Below are 19554 nucleotides of genomic sequence, written 5' to 3'. Positions count from 1 at the left end.
CAATCTTTCTCGCTCTCTCTGGGAAATGATAGAAAAAGTGAAGGGAGGGATCAGGAGGATTCCGGGTCTCAGTCAAGGCCACTGCACACATTCTACAAAATCAAATCAAAGGTCAAAGTTGAAACGGTCTGCAAAGAGAAAGATTTTGGTTGGGCTGTGTCTCACACCGGAGCTGAATATTGACAGTTGCACTGTCAGCAAGAGAAACCAATATCTAATGTTGGCCTCCTGCACTGGTCTGCGACCAGCTTCTCCAAGCCTTAACCCCAACAACAATATAGCTCACCTCAAAGCTGATTTAAGATCAGCAAAAATAGCCTTTCTGCCCACACCCGACCATATGGCCACAGCTTGTCTTTCTGGTTCTTACTGCCAGCACTGTAATATTGTCTTTGCCATATTAAACAAGCCCTTAAAGAGTTAGTTCACCCAAAAATGAAAATTATGTCATTAATTACTCCTTCCAAACCTGTAAGACTTTTGTTCATCTTCGGAACACAAATTCAGATATTTGATTACTTTCTGTCCCTTCATAGACAGTAGGGCTGCACGATATATCGCATGCGATTGTCACGCGCATTTCGTCAGTAAAGCCGGTTCCCTGATTACCGCGAAATCGCCATCACCTGCTTTCAAATAAAGCGCCATTTAATAGACAGAGCCGTAGTTCACTGACAAGCCGCGCAATATCGCGTTCATTATCGAAGGCGATTCATCTGCGATATGAATGCAATATTGCGTAGCTTGTCAGTGATCTACGGCTCTGTCTATTAAATGTCGCTCCATTTGAAAGCAGGTGATGGCGATTTAGTGGTAATCAGGGAACCGGCTTTACTGACGAAATGCGCGTGACAATCTCATGCGATATATCGCCCAGCCCTAATAGACAGCTACACGACTACCACTTTGACGCTTCAAAAAGTTCATGAAGAGAACGTAAAAACTAATCCATATGGATTGAGAGGTTTAGTCCACATTTTTCAAAGAGACCGAAACAATTGAAACCTGCTTGACGCATGTGAACAAACCTCTTCAGGAAGCTCAAACATGCTGTGTAACGCACGAGAATGAACCTGGTTCTCACACACGTCAATCAAACATGCTTGAGCTTCTGTTTACCACAACTAATGTGTGAGCTGATGAATGTTTATATGTGAATAAAAGCCTAAATTCAAACTGTTCATCATTTAAAGTGATCGCGGCTGCCTCCGAAAACCTAGGTAGCTGTCTTGCTGCCTCGCTGTCTTATAAGAAAATTGTAGACTTTGTAAAAGGCCCTCACAAAACTGATTTCGGACAGACTCAGGCAGCATAACAGTTTAATGATCACAGCAATATAGCGCGAGCTGGAAGAACTAAACAAATATTTAATTATTACAGATTTTCTCGATGATGATATCAAAATTGAAATATGTTGGTCAAAATTACATATACACAAACTGAAGTAAACGCAGCTTTCGGACGCCATTTTATTTTTCTAGCTCAAGCACAGTGGAAAGCAAAGTGGTATCAAAGGCAGCTAAGGATACATCTATGTTCCTTCAAAATTCGTCAGATGAAGGTCTATGAAACGGAGGGACAGATTCGGATGCTCTCCTTCCTACCTTGAAATGTGTCCTCAGAAGGCAGCATTTTCCAGTTTTCGGACGCAGCCCGCGTCTCTTCAGAAAATTTAGACTAAACCGCTCAATTCATGTGGATTAGTTTTATGATCTCTTTATGAACTTTTTGCAGCGGCAAAGTGGTAGTCATGTAGTTGTCTAAGGAGGGACAGAATGCTCTCAGATTTCATCAAAAAGATCTTTTTTTGTGCCTTTATTTGGAGAGGACAGTAGAGAGCAGACAGGAAAGCACTGGGCAGAGAGAGGGGGGCAGGATCAGTAAAGGACCTCGAGACGGGAATCGAACTCGGGTTGCCGTGAACGCATTTGCGCCATGTGTCGGCGCACTAACCACTAGGCTATCGGCACAACATCAAAAAGATCTTAATATGTGTTATGAAGATGAACGTACAGGTCTTACAGGTGTGTAACGACATGAGGGTGAGTAATTAATGACAGAAATTAAATTTTTGGGTGAACTAACCTTTTAATGAATTCATTGAAACTCAATTAAAACCACTAAATCTTCCTTGATTTGCACTACATTCCATTGACACCTGATAAATTGTAACCTTATCTTCAGTAACCTATGCGTAACACTAATTTTGGCTTCCAAATCTGATTGGCAAAAAAAGGCACCTATCAGAAAGAAGCATGAGGAACAAAGAGACTGCAGATGAACTCCACAGCAGTGGTTGGGATTACATAATGGGTCTTCTCTATAAGAATGAGAGAAGATGGCACGGCTGCTGATTACACGAAAGAGGAGCTATTGTTCCATGAATAGAAAAATCGATTTGATTGAGACTGAATTCGCTCTTTGATGGCTTCATTTCCCTTTACAGTGAGCCAGATGATGAGCCTGTTCTCATATGGATGAAGGGAAATGATAGACATCAATGTACAAGAGCTGAAGTAAACATGTGTCTCTATTCTATATTTGTACGTTTATTTGTACCTTTTAATGTATGAAAAATGTACAATATCAATGATTCAGAGCATCTAAAATGCAAACCCTTCAACATATAAAAAACATACAATATTAACGTATTGAAGCATTTGAAAGTGTACCACTTTAACATACGAAAATGTACAATATCAATGTATTGGGCTTCCTTGTAAAATTAATAGCCTCTAACATATGAAAAACAGTATCAACATATAGAAAAATCTAAAACGTAATGCCTTTAATGTATAAAAAATTACAATATCATCCTATTGAAGCATCTAAAATGCAAACCTTTCAATATAAAAACATACAATATCAAGCATCTAAAATGCAAATCCTTTGAAAAACATACAATATCAACATACTGAAAAATATACAAACGTATAGCCTCCAACATATGAAAAAACAAACAATATTGAAGCATCTTAAATGTAACAACTCTAATGTAGCCTATAAAAAAAGTACAATATCACCAAAATGAAAAATCCATTTTAGATGTTGTATGTTTATATTGTATGTTTCAGTGTCAAAAAACAATGTGTGTGCACTTACTAATAGTGACTGAATTAGATCACACTACAAAACAAGTAAATAAATAAACATCTGAACCTAAAAAAATCTACCAATTCAGTCCATGGCTGCAGGTTTCTATCTTGAGAGCTCATACTGGCCTAGTCTCTTCCTTTTCCTGTCTGCCTCTCCCGTCTCACCTTGACTCTTGAAGAGGGTGACACCTGAGCGAGGGAGAATCAAGCTCTGCATTTGCATTTACCAAAAAGCCTGTGTGATGAAGTGCTCTGACAGTCTCGTGCACTTATGCAGCATGTGCTGTAAAGAATGGCTGAAAGCAAATATAACTCACACTCACAACCAGCTGACAAACACACACATATATGCACACACACACACACTTACACTCAAGCTTGATTCTCACAGGAAGGTCTATGACAACAACAGGCTGATTTAGATGAGCGCAGATCTTTCGTATGAACTGATTTCAGATCAGGCATGATTAAACAACCCACTGCCGCAATGTCCATTACTTCCACATTGACTTCCTTTACAACAGCTGTTATGAATAGCATACTAGCATAGTATTTTGTTAAATATTGCAATAATATGCATTTTGTGTGACGTACATAAGTTGATAATTATTTTCATGTTATGGCCAATAACCAATAAATTTAAGGTACACTATAACTTTTGGCACTCTAGCGGTTAAAAAAACAAAACTGAATGTATTTTACGGAAGAACGTTGTTTTGGTTGTGCGTCGCTTTTACAGCATTTCAAATCCTTCAGTTCTCACCATCTCTGAAAAAAGCAAGCTAATGTTGATTCTTGTTTTATTACGAGCCATCAAAGTCTTTATATACAGAAAGATGGTTCAACGCACAATATGGCAGAATAAGTCCCACCTTCTAAAAAAAAAATGAGCCAATCGCAATCTGTAAATTTATCCCATCACTGCAGCTGCCGTTAGAAGCTCCGGTTCCCATAGAATCAGTCAATGTTCTAGTACGCGCGCTTAGGACTGCACATGCGCATTAGCTTGGTCCAGCCTGAAAAACTTTGTCATGATTTAAATGTTTAGAAACAAAATTTATCAGACAGTTGTTGTCAGATTTCATTGGTGAGCAGTTTGGAGAATTTGATGTTTCCCCATTCAAAGAGTTAGGAGCTGCACGTTCCCAAGAGGCATTTCAAAGATGGCCGCAGAGTGAAATGTTTTGTCTTAAAGGATTAGTTCACTTTCAAATAAAATTTTCCTGATAATTTACTCACCCCCATGTCATCCAAGATGTCCATGTCCTTCTTTCTTCAGTCGAAAAGAAATTAAGGTTTTTGATGAAAACATTCCAGGATTTTTCTCCTTATAGTGGACTTCAATGGCCTCCAAACGGTTGAAGGTCAAAATTACAGTTTCAGTGCAGCTTCAAAGGGCTTTAAACGATCCCAGACGAGGAATAAGGGACTTATCTAGCGAAACGATCGGCCATTTTCTAAATTGCGGTTCCACCAAAACCGCACTTTCGTATTCTTCAAAAAGCTCACACTGTATGTACTACGCCTTCCCTATTCTACTTACGGAACGAACACAGCGCCAGTTCAATTTTTTCCGTAAGTAGAATAGGGAAGGCGTAGGAACTAAGCCTTTAAAGGGACTTTGGAGCCATTGATGGAAATTTCTGGCAATCCATGTATTCAATGTTATAGGGTAGGGGGCACTATTATGCTTTTATTTTCTTTTTTTTTGGAAAGAGTACAGAATATACTACGGAAGAGGATTAGGGCCAAGCAATAATAAAAAAATAAAACCATCTCAAGATTAAAGTTGTTAAATTTCGAGAAAAAAAAGTCGAAATAAAATGTTGAGAATAAACACATTAAATTACGAGAAAAAACTCGTTAAATTTCAAGAAAAAAGTCGAGATAAAATGTTGAGAATAAACTCGTTAAATTACGAGAAAAAACTCGTTAAATTTCGATAAAAAAGTCGCAATAAAATGTTGAGAATAAAGTCATTAAATTACAAGAAAAAAGTAGTTAAATTACGAGAATAAATTCGTTAAATTATGAGAAAAATTTTGTTAAATTTCGAGAAAAAGTCGAGATAAAATGTTGAGAATAAAGTCATTAAATTATGAGAATAAAGTCATTAAATTACGAGAAAAAAGTCGTTAAATTATGAGAACAAATTCGTAATTTAACAACTTTTTCTTGTAATTTAACTACTTTTTTCTCATAATTTAATGACTTTATTCTCATAATTTAATGACTTTATTCTCAACATTTTATCTCGACTTTTTTCTCGCAATTTAACGAGTTTTTTCTCTAAATTTAACAACTTCAATCTCGAGATGGTTTTATTTTTTTATTATTGCTTGGCCCTAATCCTCTTCCGTAATATCCAGATCAAAACACAAGCCAAAAAAAAAAAAAAAAAAAATCAGAAACAAGCAAGTAAAGCATTGTGTATGCACAATGCAATCATTAAATATTAAACAGCATATGAATCCAAACTGCCTAACATTACTGAATGAAATGTCAAACCCAGGAAGAAGTAGAGGACTGTGCAGGCGTTTTGGGGTTTTGATGGACATGATCTGCTCCATCAATATTTTAATCATCATTCTGAATCTGATCCAGACATTGTCTTCAACAAAAATGCAGTTTTCTCAACTTTTTGTTTAGAATGTTGCTGTTTAGATATTGATACAACAAAATATGTAACTTAAAAAAAAAAAAAAAAAAAAAAAAACGCTGATGGGGAAAGAGTTAAAGATTAGCTTTAACTGAACATTAAAAGTCATCTAAATGAAAAAACATGGAAAATGAGCATGCACAATTAAATATGTAATACTGGCCAATATAAATCTAAAAATTGACCAATACTATTTAAAAAATAATTTTTTTATTACCAATTCGATACCGGTATAGTGTGCATACCTAGACTTAATGATACAAAAATGTCCAAATGCATGCAAAATAGCTATTTAATCTGAGACGATAACTTGACACTACTTATTGAATTACATTTTGCACATAATTGAATTAGATTTAACATGCAGTATACTGTTTGAAATGTGTATTTGTGCATAAAATTAAACTATTAGACTAATAGATGCTAGTATTCCATTGCGATAGGTCCATATTTCTGAGTCTGAAGTACATTCAGATATCTAAAAAGATAAGCAGGCCAAACAAGTATTCCTGCCGTACCTGAAACCAGATCAAACCAGTATTTTCATTCTGAACATAAGAACCAGCTGGAGAATACCTCTGAAATGGCTTCCAGCTGGCTTTATTTCAAACAACATTGTTAAAGTAAAAATGTGGCTTGTTGTTTTTGCATGAATTATAGAGGCAAGTACACTAATCTACCATCCACACAGCTTTACATATTTGTTTCCTTCTTATTATAATATCAACGCTTCCTCTGATTTGGTGGGAAACTTGTATAGCTCAGAGAATGAGATCCAGCTGCATTAACATACAGCTCATTGTATACAGATTTAGTTCTATATATGTTTATATTATAAAACAATATTACCTTCTAAAAAAATTCTATGAAGACACTACAAAAGATACAACCGTGCATCTCTCACATGCAAATATCTCTTTCCTCTATTTTCCCCAGTTTAATACTTCCAGATCTATAAAGCCCTCGGCCAAATACAAAAATAAACCATGTCTACAACAGCACTGGCAACAGAACCTCAGGTGTGCACCTTCAACTCTTCATAGATGATTCATGATTACGATTTATATAGGCTTCAGAGTTTATGATTCATTTAAAGGAATAATGGAATAATAAAAGCAAAGGGAAATAAAGAATGTTCTGGCCTATTAAGCTATTGGTTGAACACGCTACAGTTATAAAAGGGTTATATCATACATGTTTTTATTCATTTTTTTCTCTGAAGTCCACTTTGTGTCACTAATGTGTTTTTCCACCACAAAGTCATTTTTTCTCGATCATTTTCCAGATCATTGCTGCTGTGCCTTTAAGAAACGTCCCCTTTGTATGCGAATGAGAATCAGTGCAAATTCATCAAATCAGTATTTCTAAATGAGAATGAGAAAAAAATGAGAAAAATCACCAAAAAGAACTGGCTCATGATAGTCATTTTTGTGGTTGCATTATATGTTTTTGATCCAATAACAAGAATTGGCATATAATAGTCATTTGTTTTTGAATTGCACTATATTGGTTGCATTATATGGTTTTAAATTCACTCAAAAGAACGGCTCGTAAGAGTCATTTGTTTGTGAATCAGATTACACTAAAGTTATAAGTTTTTGATTCACTAAGAGAGATTCATTTGTTCATGATTTGGACTACACTGGTTGCACTGTATGTTTCTGATTCTTTAAAAAGAAACTGACTCACAAGATTTATTTGTTTGTGAATCAGACTAAACTGATAATGTTATATGTTTTTGAGTCACTAAAAAGCTGCCTCATGATAATAGGTATAGCTATGATTCATGAACAAATAAGTATGATTCCTGAACAAATGAGTCATAAACTAATTAAAATGATTCATGAACAAAATGGCTCTCATAAGGCAGCTTTTTTTAGAGACTCAAAAACATACAACATTATCAGTTTTGTCCGATTAAAGGCTTGTCTTTAATTTACTAAAAAAATTGACTCACAAGATTCATTTGTTCATGAATCAGACTACTCTGGTAGTAATAAACGTGTCTAATTCAATAAAAATAACTATTTCTTAGAGGTGAGGGTCTATGGGTGGGTAAATGTATGTTTTTAAAATAAGCTTGCACGATTTACATATGAACATGCCCGGAGGCGCCAGAGAGACAGAGAGCATCAGCGTTCATTTCTGCTCTAATAGCCATGCCGAATGCAGTGAGTCCGTGTTAGAAATCAGGAATGGTGAGAAAACATTGTGTTTGGTACATTTTTCGTCTTCAAACCAAACTTGGCTCTCCAGCCAACAGAGTTTTAATCCAATCTGGCTAGCGCACTTCTTATAATGGTTACGCATTAGGCCAGTAGGCGGTCTTTTAGTTCGAATGCATTTGACCATATGAGAGTCTACACTACGAAAGCAATCTGGTTGAATGCGTTTTTGACTACCTCTGGAATTGATTTAAGGTGGACAAGCTCTAAACGTGTTAGACCACGTTTACACCTCTATTTAGCGTCGCCCACTTGTGATCTGATTGACCAAAATGCATCTTAATACCAGGTACACAGCAAAATCTCCAGAATTAAATCAACTCTGCTCAGAGTACATATGGTCCCTCTCTAAATAGTGTTAAAATAACACTAAAGCAGAGTTAAAGTTAATGAGATAATTAAACAATTAATTAAGTAATGATTGTGCATTAGTGATGAACACCTGCTGTTAACAAGCAGAATCACTGAAGAACTACAACTGACTTCAGTCACAGCCTTATTAATTGCTTAATTATCTCATTAACTTTAACTCTGCTTCAGTGTTACTTTAACACTATTTAGAGAGGGACCATATGTACTCTGAGCAGAGTTGATTTAACTCTGGGAATTTTACTGTGTATAAATTATTTGATTTTGAATCGGACTACACTGGTAAGGCTGTATGTTTTTGATTCACTAAAAGATTCATTTGTGATTTGGACTACACTGGTTGCACAGAATGTTTCTAATGCATTAAAAAGAGCTGGCTCACAAGATTCTTTCGTGAATCAGACTAAACAAATAACATTGTATGTTTTTGAGTCACTAAAAAGAACCGGCTCATAAGAGTCATTTGTTGAATCAGACTTCACTTTTTTTGAAACACGTGAGTTAAGGTTGAACCACTGTAGTCACATGAACTGTTTTAAATATGTCTTTAGTAGCTTTCTGAGTGTTAATTATCTTGCTGTCAATCTTGCCATCGGATTTTATCAAAAATATCTTAATTTGTGTTCCGAAGATGAACGAAGGTCTTACGGGTGTGGAACAACATGAGGGTGAATAAATAATTTCATTTTTGGGTGAACTAACCCTTTAAATAGTAATGTTTTGTGTTTTAGATTCACTAAAAAGAACCGTCTCAAAAGAGTCAATTGTTTGTGAATCAGACTACTCTGGTCATGCTGAGTGTTTTTTTTATTTGATTTTTTTTGCAGCTAACAAGGACAAACCAATAGAAATATGCGTTTGTATTCCATTATGCGGCATCAGTCTTTTTTATCAGATCACATTCAATTTAGACTCACATTTAAAGCTTAAAATGTGATTTTCTGTTGCCGTGCCACTGCAGATTCAAAAAGCGAGGAAAGGTGGCTTGTTCTGAATCAATGTTAAAGGGCATCTACCACTTTAGTGCCATTAGATGAACACGGCTCCATGTATCTCGGGAATGGATGCTTGCGCAGGTGTAAGTGTGACCTTTTACTGACCTTCAACAGACCTCCACATCACCCTCAAATCCGGCATCACACCTGTATGACACAACAGAGATTTATTCCTACTTTCCAGATCTCCTCTCTCCCTCACCGCACAAGCAAGGCCACGTTACTGAAAAGAAAGAGCGTGAATGTATGCGCATTTTCATCACGCGCACACACCTGCCCACACCTGCATTCAAATGGCAGCTATGAATCTTCATTGCATCTATCGGTGTGGAAAGCGTCCCTTCTATAAATGACTATTGATGATGCCGCCGCATTGTAAGGAAAGCGACTACGGAGGGGAGATTTTCAGGGAGAGAGAGAGAGAGCGCAGGGTCATTCTACTCAAGTCTGAATCTTCAGACAAACCCTGGAGGTGCCGACATCACCTTGATTTATCAGCCCGTTTCCGGCTTATGTGTGTATGATGTCATATCGGCCTGCTTAAATCAAATTGAACGTAATCCAAAACGCACAGATCAATGCCGAGACAGACAATAAGGTGAGCACATCCTTATTTGCCGCTGATATATAACGGTCATAATCCAATTTAAGTAGTCTTAATTAGCTTTGGTTTGAAGTCTTGAATCATAATACCCTTTAATATATATCATAGTTGCCAAGGTTACTGTCTGTTACTGAACAGCCTAGTGAAATGATTCTATAGTTGCACAAGAGAGATGTAGGCCTCATTAGTGCTGATTACAAACTGTTAAACTGCAAGAACTTGTTCTCTTTTCATTTCTCGCCAAGTAGTTTCCTCTTATCTTGTCTGAAATTCCCAAATGAAAACCAACGGCCAGCATTCAAGGACTTCTTCTGCTCTCTGAAGGTTTTTTTTCTTTTGCAACGGCTGGGTCTGTTTAAAGCTGTGGGGCAAAACGTGTAGTGGGGAAACTCGTTGATAAAAATGCCACATTCTTTCCCAGATAACAACATAAAAGATGCCCTTGACAATGTAAGTGAAGAAACAAAAACATCCTCAAGACTGGGTCACCAGATCAAACCTTATTGCGTGCTATGATGTCATTTCGCTGCCGCTTAATAACATCTACCAAGCTTTTAGCGGCAGCTGAAGACAGCCTGCAGGAACGCAGCTGCCTCGCCGTCAACACCAGCACAGACAAGTCTTTGGCACGCTTTTAGAAGCAATAAATGCACGCTAAGGTGAGGAAGAGTTACATCATTATTTCCAACACTTCCTATTGCATGAATTTACTAAATAATGTCGAAAAGGGCACTGAAATGTCACATTCTTGTCACTGTCTTGAATTGTTACAGTTAAATTCAGTCATTATTTACTTACCCTCCTATTTACTCTCCAATCTTATTTCCCTGGAACACAAAAGGAAAAGCATAGCAGAATGTCAGAAGGATGTACTTTAAAAAGTAATATAAAAGTAGGTTATCAACAATAAAGATATCGTTCTGCAGTAGTTTTGATATTTAAGTGCACTGCCAACATTTTCAGCAGCCCCACCTACATTTTTTATTTTTAGCTATTTTTTTATTATAAGTATTTGCAAAAAAGTTTTATATTTCTCAGTAAATTTAAAGTTTTCTTTACAGACGTTTTGTCCTTTCTGAGCACTTCAGAGGTAGAAATATTTAGAAAACAAGACAGACAGACAAACAGATAGATAGATAGATAGATATAGATAGTCTGATAGACAGACATAGATAGATAGTCTGATAGATAGACACACAGACAGATAGATAGATGTCTATCAGTCTGTCTATCAGACTATCTATCTATCTGTCTGTGTCTATCTATCTATCTGTCTGTTTATCAGACTATCTATCTATCTATCCATCTGTCTGTTTATTGGACTATCTATCTATCTATCTATCTATCTGTCTGTTTATTGGACTATCTATCTATCTATCTATCTATCTATCTATCTATCTATCTATCTATCTATCTATCGGTTTATCTGACTATCTATCTATCTATCTATCTATCTATCGGTTTATCGGACTATCTATCTATCTATCTATCTATATATCGGTTTATCGGACTATCTATCTATCTGTTTATCGGACTATCTATCCATCTATCTGTTGATCGGACTATCTATCTATCTATCTATCTATCGGTTTATCGGACTATCTATCTATCTATCTATCTATCTATCGGTTTATCGGACTATCTATCTATCTGTTTATCGGCCTATCTATCTCTCTATCTGTTTATCGGACTATCTATCTATCTATCTGTTTATCGGACTATCTATCTATCTATCTATCTATCGGTTTATCGGACTATCTATCTATCTATCTATCTATCGGTTTATCGGACTATCTATCTATCTATCTATCGGTTTATCGGACTATCTATCTATCTGTTTATCAGACTATCTATCTATCTATCTGTCTGTCTGTTTATCAGACTATCTATCTATCTATCTATTTATTTATCTATCTATCTATTGGTTGATCGGACTATCTACCTGTTTATCGGACTATCTATCTATCGGTTTATCGGACTATCTATCTGTCTATCTATCTGTTTATCGGACTATCTATCTGTCTGTTTATCGGACTATCTATCTATCTATCTATCTATATATCTGTCTGTTTATTGGACTATCTATCTATCTATCTATCTATCTATCTATCTATCTATCTATCGGTTTATCGGACTATCTATCTATCTATCTATCTATCTATCTATCTATCTATCTATCTATCTATCTATCGGTTTATCGGACTATCTATCTATCTATCTATCTATCTATCTATCTATTTATCTATCTATCTATCTATCTATCTATCTATTGGTTGATCGGACTATCTACCTGTTTATCGGACTATCTATCTATCGGTTTATCGGACTATCTATCTATCTATCTATCTATCTATCTATCTATTGGTTGATCGGACTATCTACCTGTTTATCGGACTATCTATCTATCGGTTTATCGGACTATCTATCTATCTATCTATCTATCTATCTATCTATCTATCGGTTTATCGGACTATCTATCTATCTATCTATCTATTTATCTATCTATCTATCTATCTATTGGTTGATCGGACTATCTACCTGTTTATCGGACTATCTATCTGTCTGTTTATCGGACTATCTATCTATCTATCTATCTATCTATCTATATATCTGTCTGTTTATCGGACTATCTATCTATCTATCTATCTATCTATCTATCTATCCATCTATCGGTTTATCGGACTATCTATCTATCTATCTATCTATCTATCTATCTATCTATCTATCTATCTGTTTATCGGACTATCTATCTATCTACCTGTTTATCGGACTATCTATCTATCTATCTATCTATCTATCTATCGGTTTATCGGACTATCTATCTCTCTATCTGTTTACCGGAATATCTATCTATCTATCTATCTATCTATCTATCTATCTATCTATCTATCTATCTATCTATCTATCTATCTATCTATCTATCTATCGGTTTATCGGACTATCTATCTCTCTATCTGTTTATCGGACTATCTATCTATCTATCGGTTTATCGGACTATCTATCTATCTATCTATCTATCTATCTATCTATCTATCTATCTATCGGTTTATCGGACTATCTATCTCTCTATCTGTTTATCGGACTATATATCTATCTGTCTGTTTATCGGACTATCTATCTATCTATCTATCTATCTATCTGTGTGTTTGTCTGTCTATCTATCTATCTATCTATCTATCTATCTATCTACAGTGCACAGCATAAATGAGTACACCCCCTCTGAAACTTCTGAAAGTCAGCAATTACTCATTTACTTAGAAGACATGTTAGCGTTCTTTAGAGATATAATGTTCAAGCAAGTCTGCTTAATCAATTACCAAAGAAGCATGTCAAAATTATTCAGGAAAATAAGATTTTCTTATCAAGGTGATACAATGTTGTGTAGCAAAAATGAGTACACCGTCCTAAAAATTACTAAATAAAATGAAATAAAAATTTTCTGGTGTGTGTTTAAGGCATTGTTTGATCAACAGGTAAGTTATGATGAACCAAAACATTTAAAGAGAAGTAATTTCTTGACAATTAAAAGTGTTATATAGCCCACTGAATCATTCTCAGACTTAATATTGACAACAATGGAATAACTTGGCAGAGAACTGTCAGGAGACTTATTTCTTAGCACAAAAGATGACAGTGGTACAAGAAAATTACCAAATCAATGTTTTAAGTGTGAAAATATAGAAAAAGTAACACAATGATTTGAAATAATCAGGCCTTCATTTTAAGCTTTCATTTAGTGATGAGGGATTTTTTTTTTGCTAGACAAAGAGCAGGAGAAATACCAAGTGAGTGTCTCAGAGCCAGCAAAAGCTATGAAAAGAGTGACTGTTTATCTCACAGAGTAAGATGCAGCCTGCAGAAATGACATGCATGGTTGTTGTTCTCACTGGAACTACCTACTGTAGCCAAAGCACAATAAAGTCAGTTAGCCATTTCCAAAGCGCATATTTAGAAAATATAGATTCTGGGAATAAATACTCTGGTCTCATGAGACCAAATCAAACATTTTGGATCTAACAGCATCCAAAATGTTATGGTGTTGCTAGAGAAGGAGTACAGTGAGAAGTGCCTGGTTCCCACTGTAAAGTTCAGTGGTAGTAAAGCTCTTATATATAGGGATGTATGAGTGCTGAAGGTGTGAGGGAGTTGTGCTTTATCAATACTGTCATGAATTCCCACACCATTGTGTAATTTAATACACAAACCTGAAATAGAAGATGTTACCCTTTCCTCATTCCCCGCATTGTTGGGCATTTTTTCAACATGACAATGAGGATATGCATTATCCCAAGGTGAAAAACCTTCTGTGGACATGTATTGCACTCAATCTTAACACTCTTGAGCGCCTGTGGGGGATTCTGTAGAGACGAGTTTAGCAACACTCCCCATTAAAAATCAGGGCATTTAAGGAGCTCATCATCCAGGAGTTAATCAGGACAGATGTGACAATTTGTCATGAACTTGTACACTCCGTGCCAAGAAGGGTCAGAGCAGTATATTCAAAATTATGGAGGGCATACCAAGTAGTAGAATATTATACATTAGTTGAATTAAATCTAGGGTGTACTCATTTCTGCAATCCTTAATTTAAACAAAATTGGCTAATTTACCTATTTTATAGCTATTAATGACATGTATTCCTCAGTTTTTATTATGTATACGTTTTAGTACAAAATACATTACAAAATACATTTTAGTTTTGCCATCTTTCCATGAATTGTATTCGTGATCATAAAGAAAATACATCTTTTGTATTTGTACTCATTTATGCTGTGCACTGTATCTGTCTGTCTGTCTGTCTCTAAAAAACAATACTTAAATACATAAAATAACATTTATAACATACAAATAAAATGTATAATTAATAAACGTTTCTTACACAGATTCTTAGACATGCTTTCAAGACTATTACAAGTCATTTTTGAAATTCTGAGAAAACCTCATCTATGTTAGCCAGCTAACATTATGTTGGTGACAAATCGGGAGAAGTTGCAATGTAGAAAGCATCACAGAAAACCAAATGTTATACACAAAGCTATTGTTTTCATATATGGAGCTAGGCAGCATCAGTCTGTCTCATGTCATTTGGAAAAGAGGACATTCTGCCGAGCGTCTCATTTTGTATTTCATCAAAGACATTTGGGTTATAGGTTTGGAACGAAGGTGAGGGTGAGTAAATGATGACAAAACTTAACTAACCCTTTGAACCATGAAGCAATTTAGCTCGGCGTAGTGAGTTACATTCATCCTCGAGGGTTGTTCACTGTTAAGTGCCTTTGCTGAGAAATCCCGACCAGTGCTTACATGATTTTCCATTGGAAAGGCCGCGGTGTCAACCACAGGCGACTTTATAAAGTGCGGCGGTGGATTCCAGTCCCAATCAAGACCTTATTACTGTACCAAACGCACAAATCTTCCCTTGCAATTCACCAAACCGCTCGGATAGCTCCTGTTCTGTCTCTTTCTTTCTCTCTCTCTCTTCATTTGACACCACTAAGGCTGTGCACAGAGAGGAAAGCAATCGTGTCAGGGGAGATTTTCGAGAAACCCTAGCAGAACCGATGGTTCTCCATTAAGGTAATGAGGCCCCAGGAATGGCCATGTCGGCTCTCTCATTTGCGCCGTCTCCAACCCCGCTGCCTGCTCATGAGGATACATTCTTCGTTCCATAATGGCCTTCTCAGTCTTGCTTTTCTCCCTCTCTTCCTCCTCCCACGTTCCTGCCCTCGTCTAATACAACTGGAGAGGAGGGAGGGCTGCGATGCCAGAATCCGCCCCATCGATTCCGTCGCATTATTCCCAGAGGTTACGCGGGAAAGATGGCGGCAGATGACACTTGTGTTTGCAGAGGCCCTGTCTCTCCCCGAGATCGGTGTCTTAAAGCTGCCCCTGCAGATCAATTTGGGAAGTGTTAATTTAGTAATGCCAGGCTCAGTTTAGCACTTCCTCGCTGGCGTACATCTGTCAACGGCATCAATCGATCACAACAGGATTCTCCCAGCTCTCTCCCAAACATAAACACACACACACACCTGTCAGCTGAAAGAGAGAAAAGAGATCTACCAAACATATCTTCCTCAGAGGTACAGTATAGACGTGGAGAGTGTAGGAATGACAAATGTGTGCAGAGGGTCGGCTATTCAAGACGTTCGATGACTATTGCACTGCAAGGAACGCCAGGGAATGAAGAAAGCTTTAAAATGTTTTTCAAAGGCAAGACACATCACTGGAGTCTTATTTTTGTGCTTTAATGGAATCATAACACACTGTAGGGTCAAATGTATGTGGATACTCAAACACCACAGCCATATGTGATCGCTGAATAGTTCATTTTAAAACTATTGGTATTAACAGGGAGTGGGGTTGGGAATCAGAAGAAATCTTGGATCTGGTTCCTCCTAATGATTCCGATTCTTTAACAATCCCATTAACGAATCTCTTGGTACTTCTGAGGAAGAAATATATAAAACAAGAAATGCAATTCCATTGCCAAAAAAATAAAATAAAATATAATAAATTAAAAAAAAAACAAAACTTTAAAACAATAAATAAATAAAATGCAAAATAAAAGTATAAATAACTTAATTAAAAAATGCAGGAGTGTATTGATAAAGATTTTTAACACGTAAAAGCAATATTTGACCAAAAACAATGTTGTAACATTAATTCCTTAAAGGATTAGTTCACCCAAAAATGAAAATAATGTCATTTATTACTCACCCTCATGTCGTTCCATGCCCGTAAGACCTTCGTTCATCTTCAGAACACAAATTAAGATATTTTTGATCAAATCCGATGGCTCAGTGAGGCCTCCATAGCCAGCAATGACATTTCCTCTATCAAGATCCATTAATGTACTAAAAACATATTTAAATCAGTTCATGTGAGTACAGTGGTTCAATATTAATATTATAAAGCGACGAGAATATTTTTGGTGTGCCAAAAAAACAAAATAACGACTTATATAGTGATGGGCGATTTCAAAACACTGCTTCATGAAGCTTCGGAGCGTTATGAATCTTTTGTGTCGAATCATGATTCAGATCGCGCGTCAAACCACCAAACTGCTGAAATCACGTGACTTTTCTGCTCCGAACCGCTGATTCAACATGCTGGTTCATAACGCTCCGATGCTTCATGAAGCAGTGTTTTGAAATCGGCCATCACTATATAAGTCATTATTTTGTTTTTTTTTGGCGCACCAAAAATATTCTCGTCACGTTATATTATTAATATTGAACCACTGTACTCACATGAACTGATTTAAACATGTTTTTAGTACCTTTATGGATCTTGACAGAGGAAATGTCATTGCTGGCTATTGAGGCCTCACTGAGCCATCGGATTTCAACTAAAATATCTTACACGTTCACAAGAGAGTCGAGCTCCGGCAGAAGTATGACCTCTGACCCAACATGTGAAAACTCAAGCTCCTCTTCTCTTATATCAAAAACCCATTGTTTCACTTCAAAAGGCATTTATTAACCCCCTGGAGTTGTATGGATTACTTTTATGAAGGATGGATGTGCTTTTTGGAGCAACATAACACAGTAAATTGCATACGTTATGGTGTTTGATTCTCTAAAATGTACCAGTTCATAAGAGTCATATATTCAAAAAATAAGATGGACTACACTGGTCATGAAGCATGGTTATGAATCATGAACAACTCATTCACAAGTCGTTCATTCGGGAATCACAGAATACCCAGGTGACCAACTAGATTTGCCAAAATGCATGCATTGTGTCGGACTTTACCTTCAATTTCCAATGTGATGAATGAACCAATGGTATTACAGCTGCAACTTTTAACTTTCCTTGCTTGACTCATAATTTGATCAGACTGCCAAAAAAATTCACTCAAAATTAACAATCTATTTGCTAAAGGTGAAGTAAACCTGCAACAAAGAGTGACAATGTAGTGTACTAGAAATACCAACTACTACTAAGTAGGCAGCAAACAGAGTACACAGTATTCATTAAGTAGTAGACTAGAATTCCAAATATACCCAGTGAAATGATATACCCTAACAAATAAAGCCCATCTGCCTTTTTTCTGGGCAGGCTGAGAGGAGAATTGATCTGTTGTACCATGTGTGTGGTGGCAGAGGCCTGCCATGATGGCGAGGGTTCAAACACTATCGATTCCTCAAGGGCCATGGGAATCGGCAGACCGAGCAAAAGCTGGATAAGTACTTCATGCCCCAGCAGCTAAGCTAACACTATAGTCTACCTCCAAATATACCACTTGATTGTTTGGTTAAGCTGGTACCTGCGCTGAAACGTTTATTTGGCATTAATTACTGAGCAATGGGCAAAGACAAATGGCAAGGGAAAGAGTTTAGGCATCGCTTTGTTTTACTGATGTTGCATGTTAGAATGATACACCACCAAGCAAAAGGGTAAATCTCTAATCTTCTGTAATCTTTAACATGATAAATTTAGTGAATTAATTAAGGTAGAGACTGAAATCGATAACGGTTCATAATTACTTTCTGGGGAAAAGGCCTCAAGTGTATATGGACAACTAATTAACTGAATTCCACAGTGGTTTAGGTCTTAAATTGCCTTTATTCTTGACTTTCTTTGAAGGAAAAAACTGAAATGTCAAGAGCTCTTGACGGATTCCATGTGTGAAATAAAATGGAGAATTGCACCAATCTTGGTTAAGAAAAACACCATAATCTCTTGACAAACCAAATCTGCAGAGGTTCCTGCCCTTTCTTCTTTGAGCAGACGTTTTTATGTCCCACTGAAGTTCTCTTTCATTGGTTAATCAAAAGGTCATTACCGGGTCATCTAACCCTTTCAGACGTCCTTTCTTTATTGCTGTAATCTATTTGCGTCCTGCATCGCAGCAGAATGAGGATCGGTGCATCGACAGAACCATCAGTCACAGTTCATAGTCCTACATGTTTAAAACATGCAACAGAGACGTGATGAATATTCTTTCCCAGCAAACTCACCGGTGAACTTCCACAGCAGCCAGCAGATGAGAAAGATCCATTATCTCTTCTCGTTGAAGGTCGGCCAAACGGATGCGGCCCACATCTCGAGAAAACACCCCACATGGATGAGGCGGAGCAGAAAACATTTCCACTCACCTAAGAGGTCTCTCCAGGAGAGCAAGATTTCTCATTTCTGCAGCTGACAGCCTCTCTGCGGTCGCAGGCACCCCTCTTGCTCCGGGACTCTCGCCGTTAGGTGCACCATTCCAACTCTGAAGATGTCTGCCGGTATTTTATCAAGTGCAAAAACCTGCCAAACACACAAACTGAGAAGATCGAGGCTGCCGCAAGTTCAGCGTGCTTCGAAAGAATGATTGTGCCCTTGTCCAAAGTAACCTCAATTTCAGACTTGGACAGCCTGTGTAATGAAGCCCAGAAAGAGAGCAGTCAAGATAGAAAGCCAAGAGCGGTGGAGAACACAATAAGACTCGAAAGTGAAGAGATAGAAAAGAGGAAGTGATCAAGCCTTCAAGTGAAGTACATCAGGTATTTTCTTTGACCCCACTTGTACGGATACAACCAAGAACTGGTTTAATGAAAGTGAAAGTGTCACAGATTCTCCTATTGGCGGTCAGCAGCAGTTTTCACAAGCTGCAGTG

At 36.9% G+C, this 19554-nt stretch overlaps 1 long non-coding RNA gene across 2 annotated transcripts in view; it reads right to left on the bottom strand.

Moving 5' to 3' along the window:
- LOC125247742 overlaps positions 1 to 19554 on the bottom strand; it is a 106385-nt gene that overhangs the window by 32887 nt on the left and 53944 nt on the right. Inside the window, exon 4 of one of the 2 annotated variants that reach the window (XR_007180171.1) lies at positions 10746 to 10774. The exons of the other annotated variant lie outside the window; for it this stretch is intronic. This is a non-coding gene — a long non-coding RNA (uncharacterized LOC125247742). Of the gene's footprint in view, positions 1 to 10745; positions 10775 to 19554 lie in introns of those variants that run through there. 2 annotated transcript variants of the gene reach the window in all.

This window comes from Megalobrama amblycephala, linkage group LG15 (genome assembly GCF_018812025.1).
Source record: "Megalobrama amblycephala isolate DHTTF-2021 linkage group LG15, ASM1881202v1, whole genome shotgun sequence".
Taxonomy (NCBI): domain Eukaryota; kingdom Metazoa; phylum Chordata; class Actinopteri; order Cypriniformes; family Xenocyprididae; genus Megalobrama; species Megalobrama amblycephala.
Note: the sequence above shows the minus strand (reverse complement) of the source record. Positions and strands in the feature narration are given on the sequence as shown.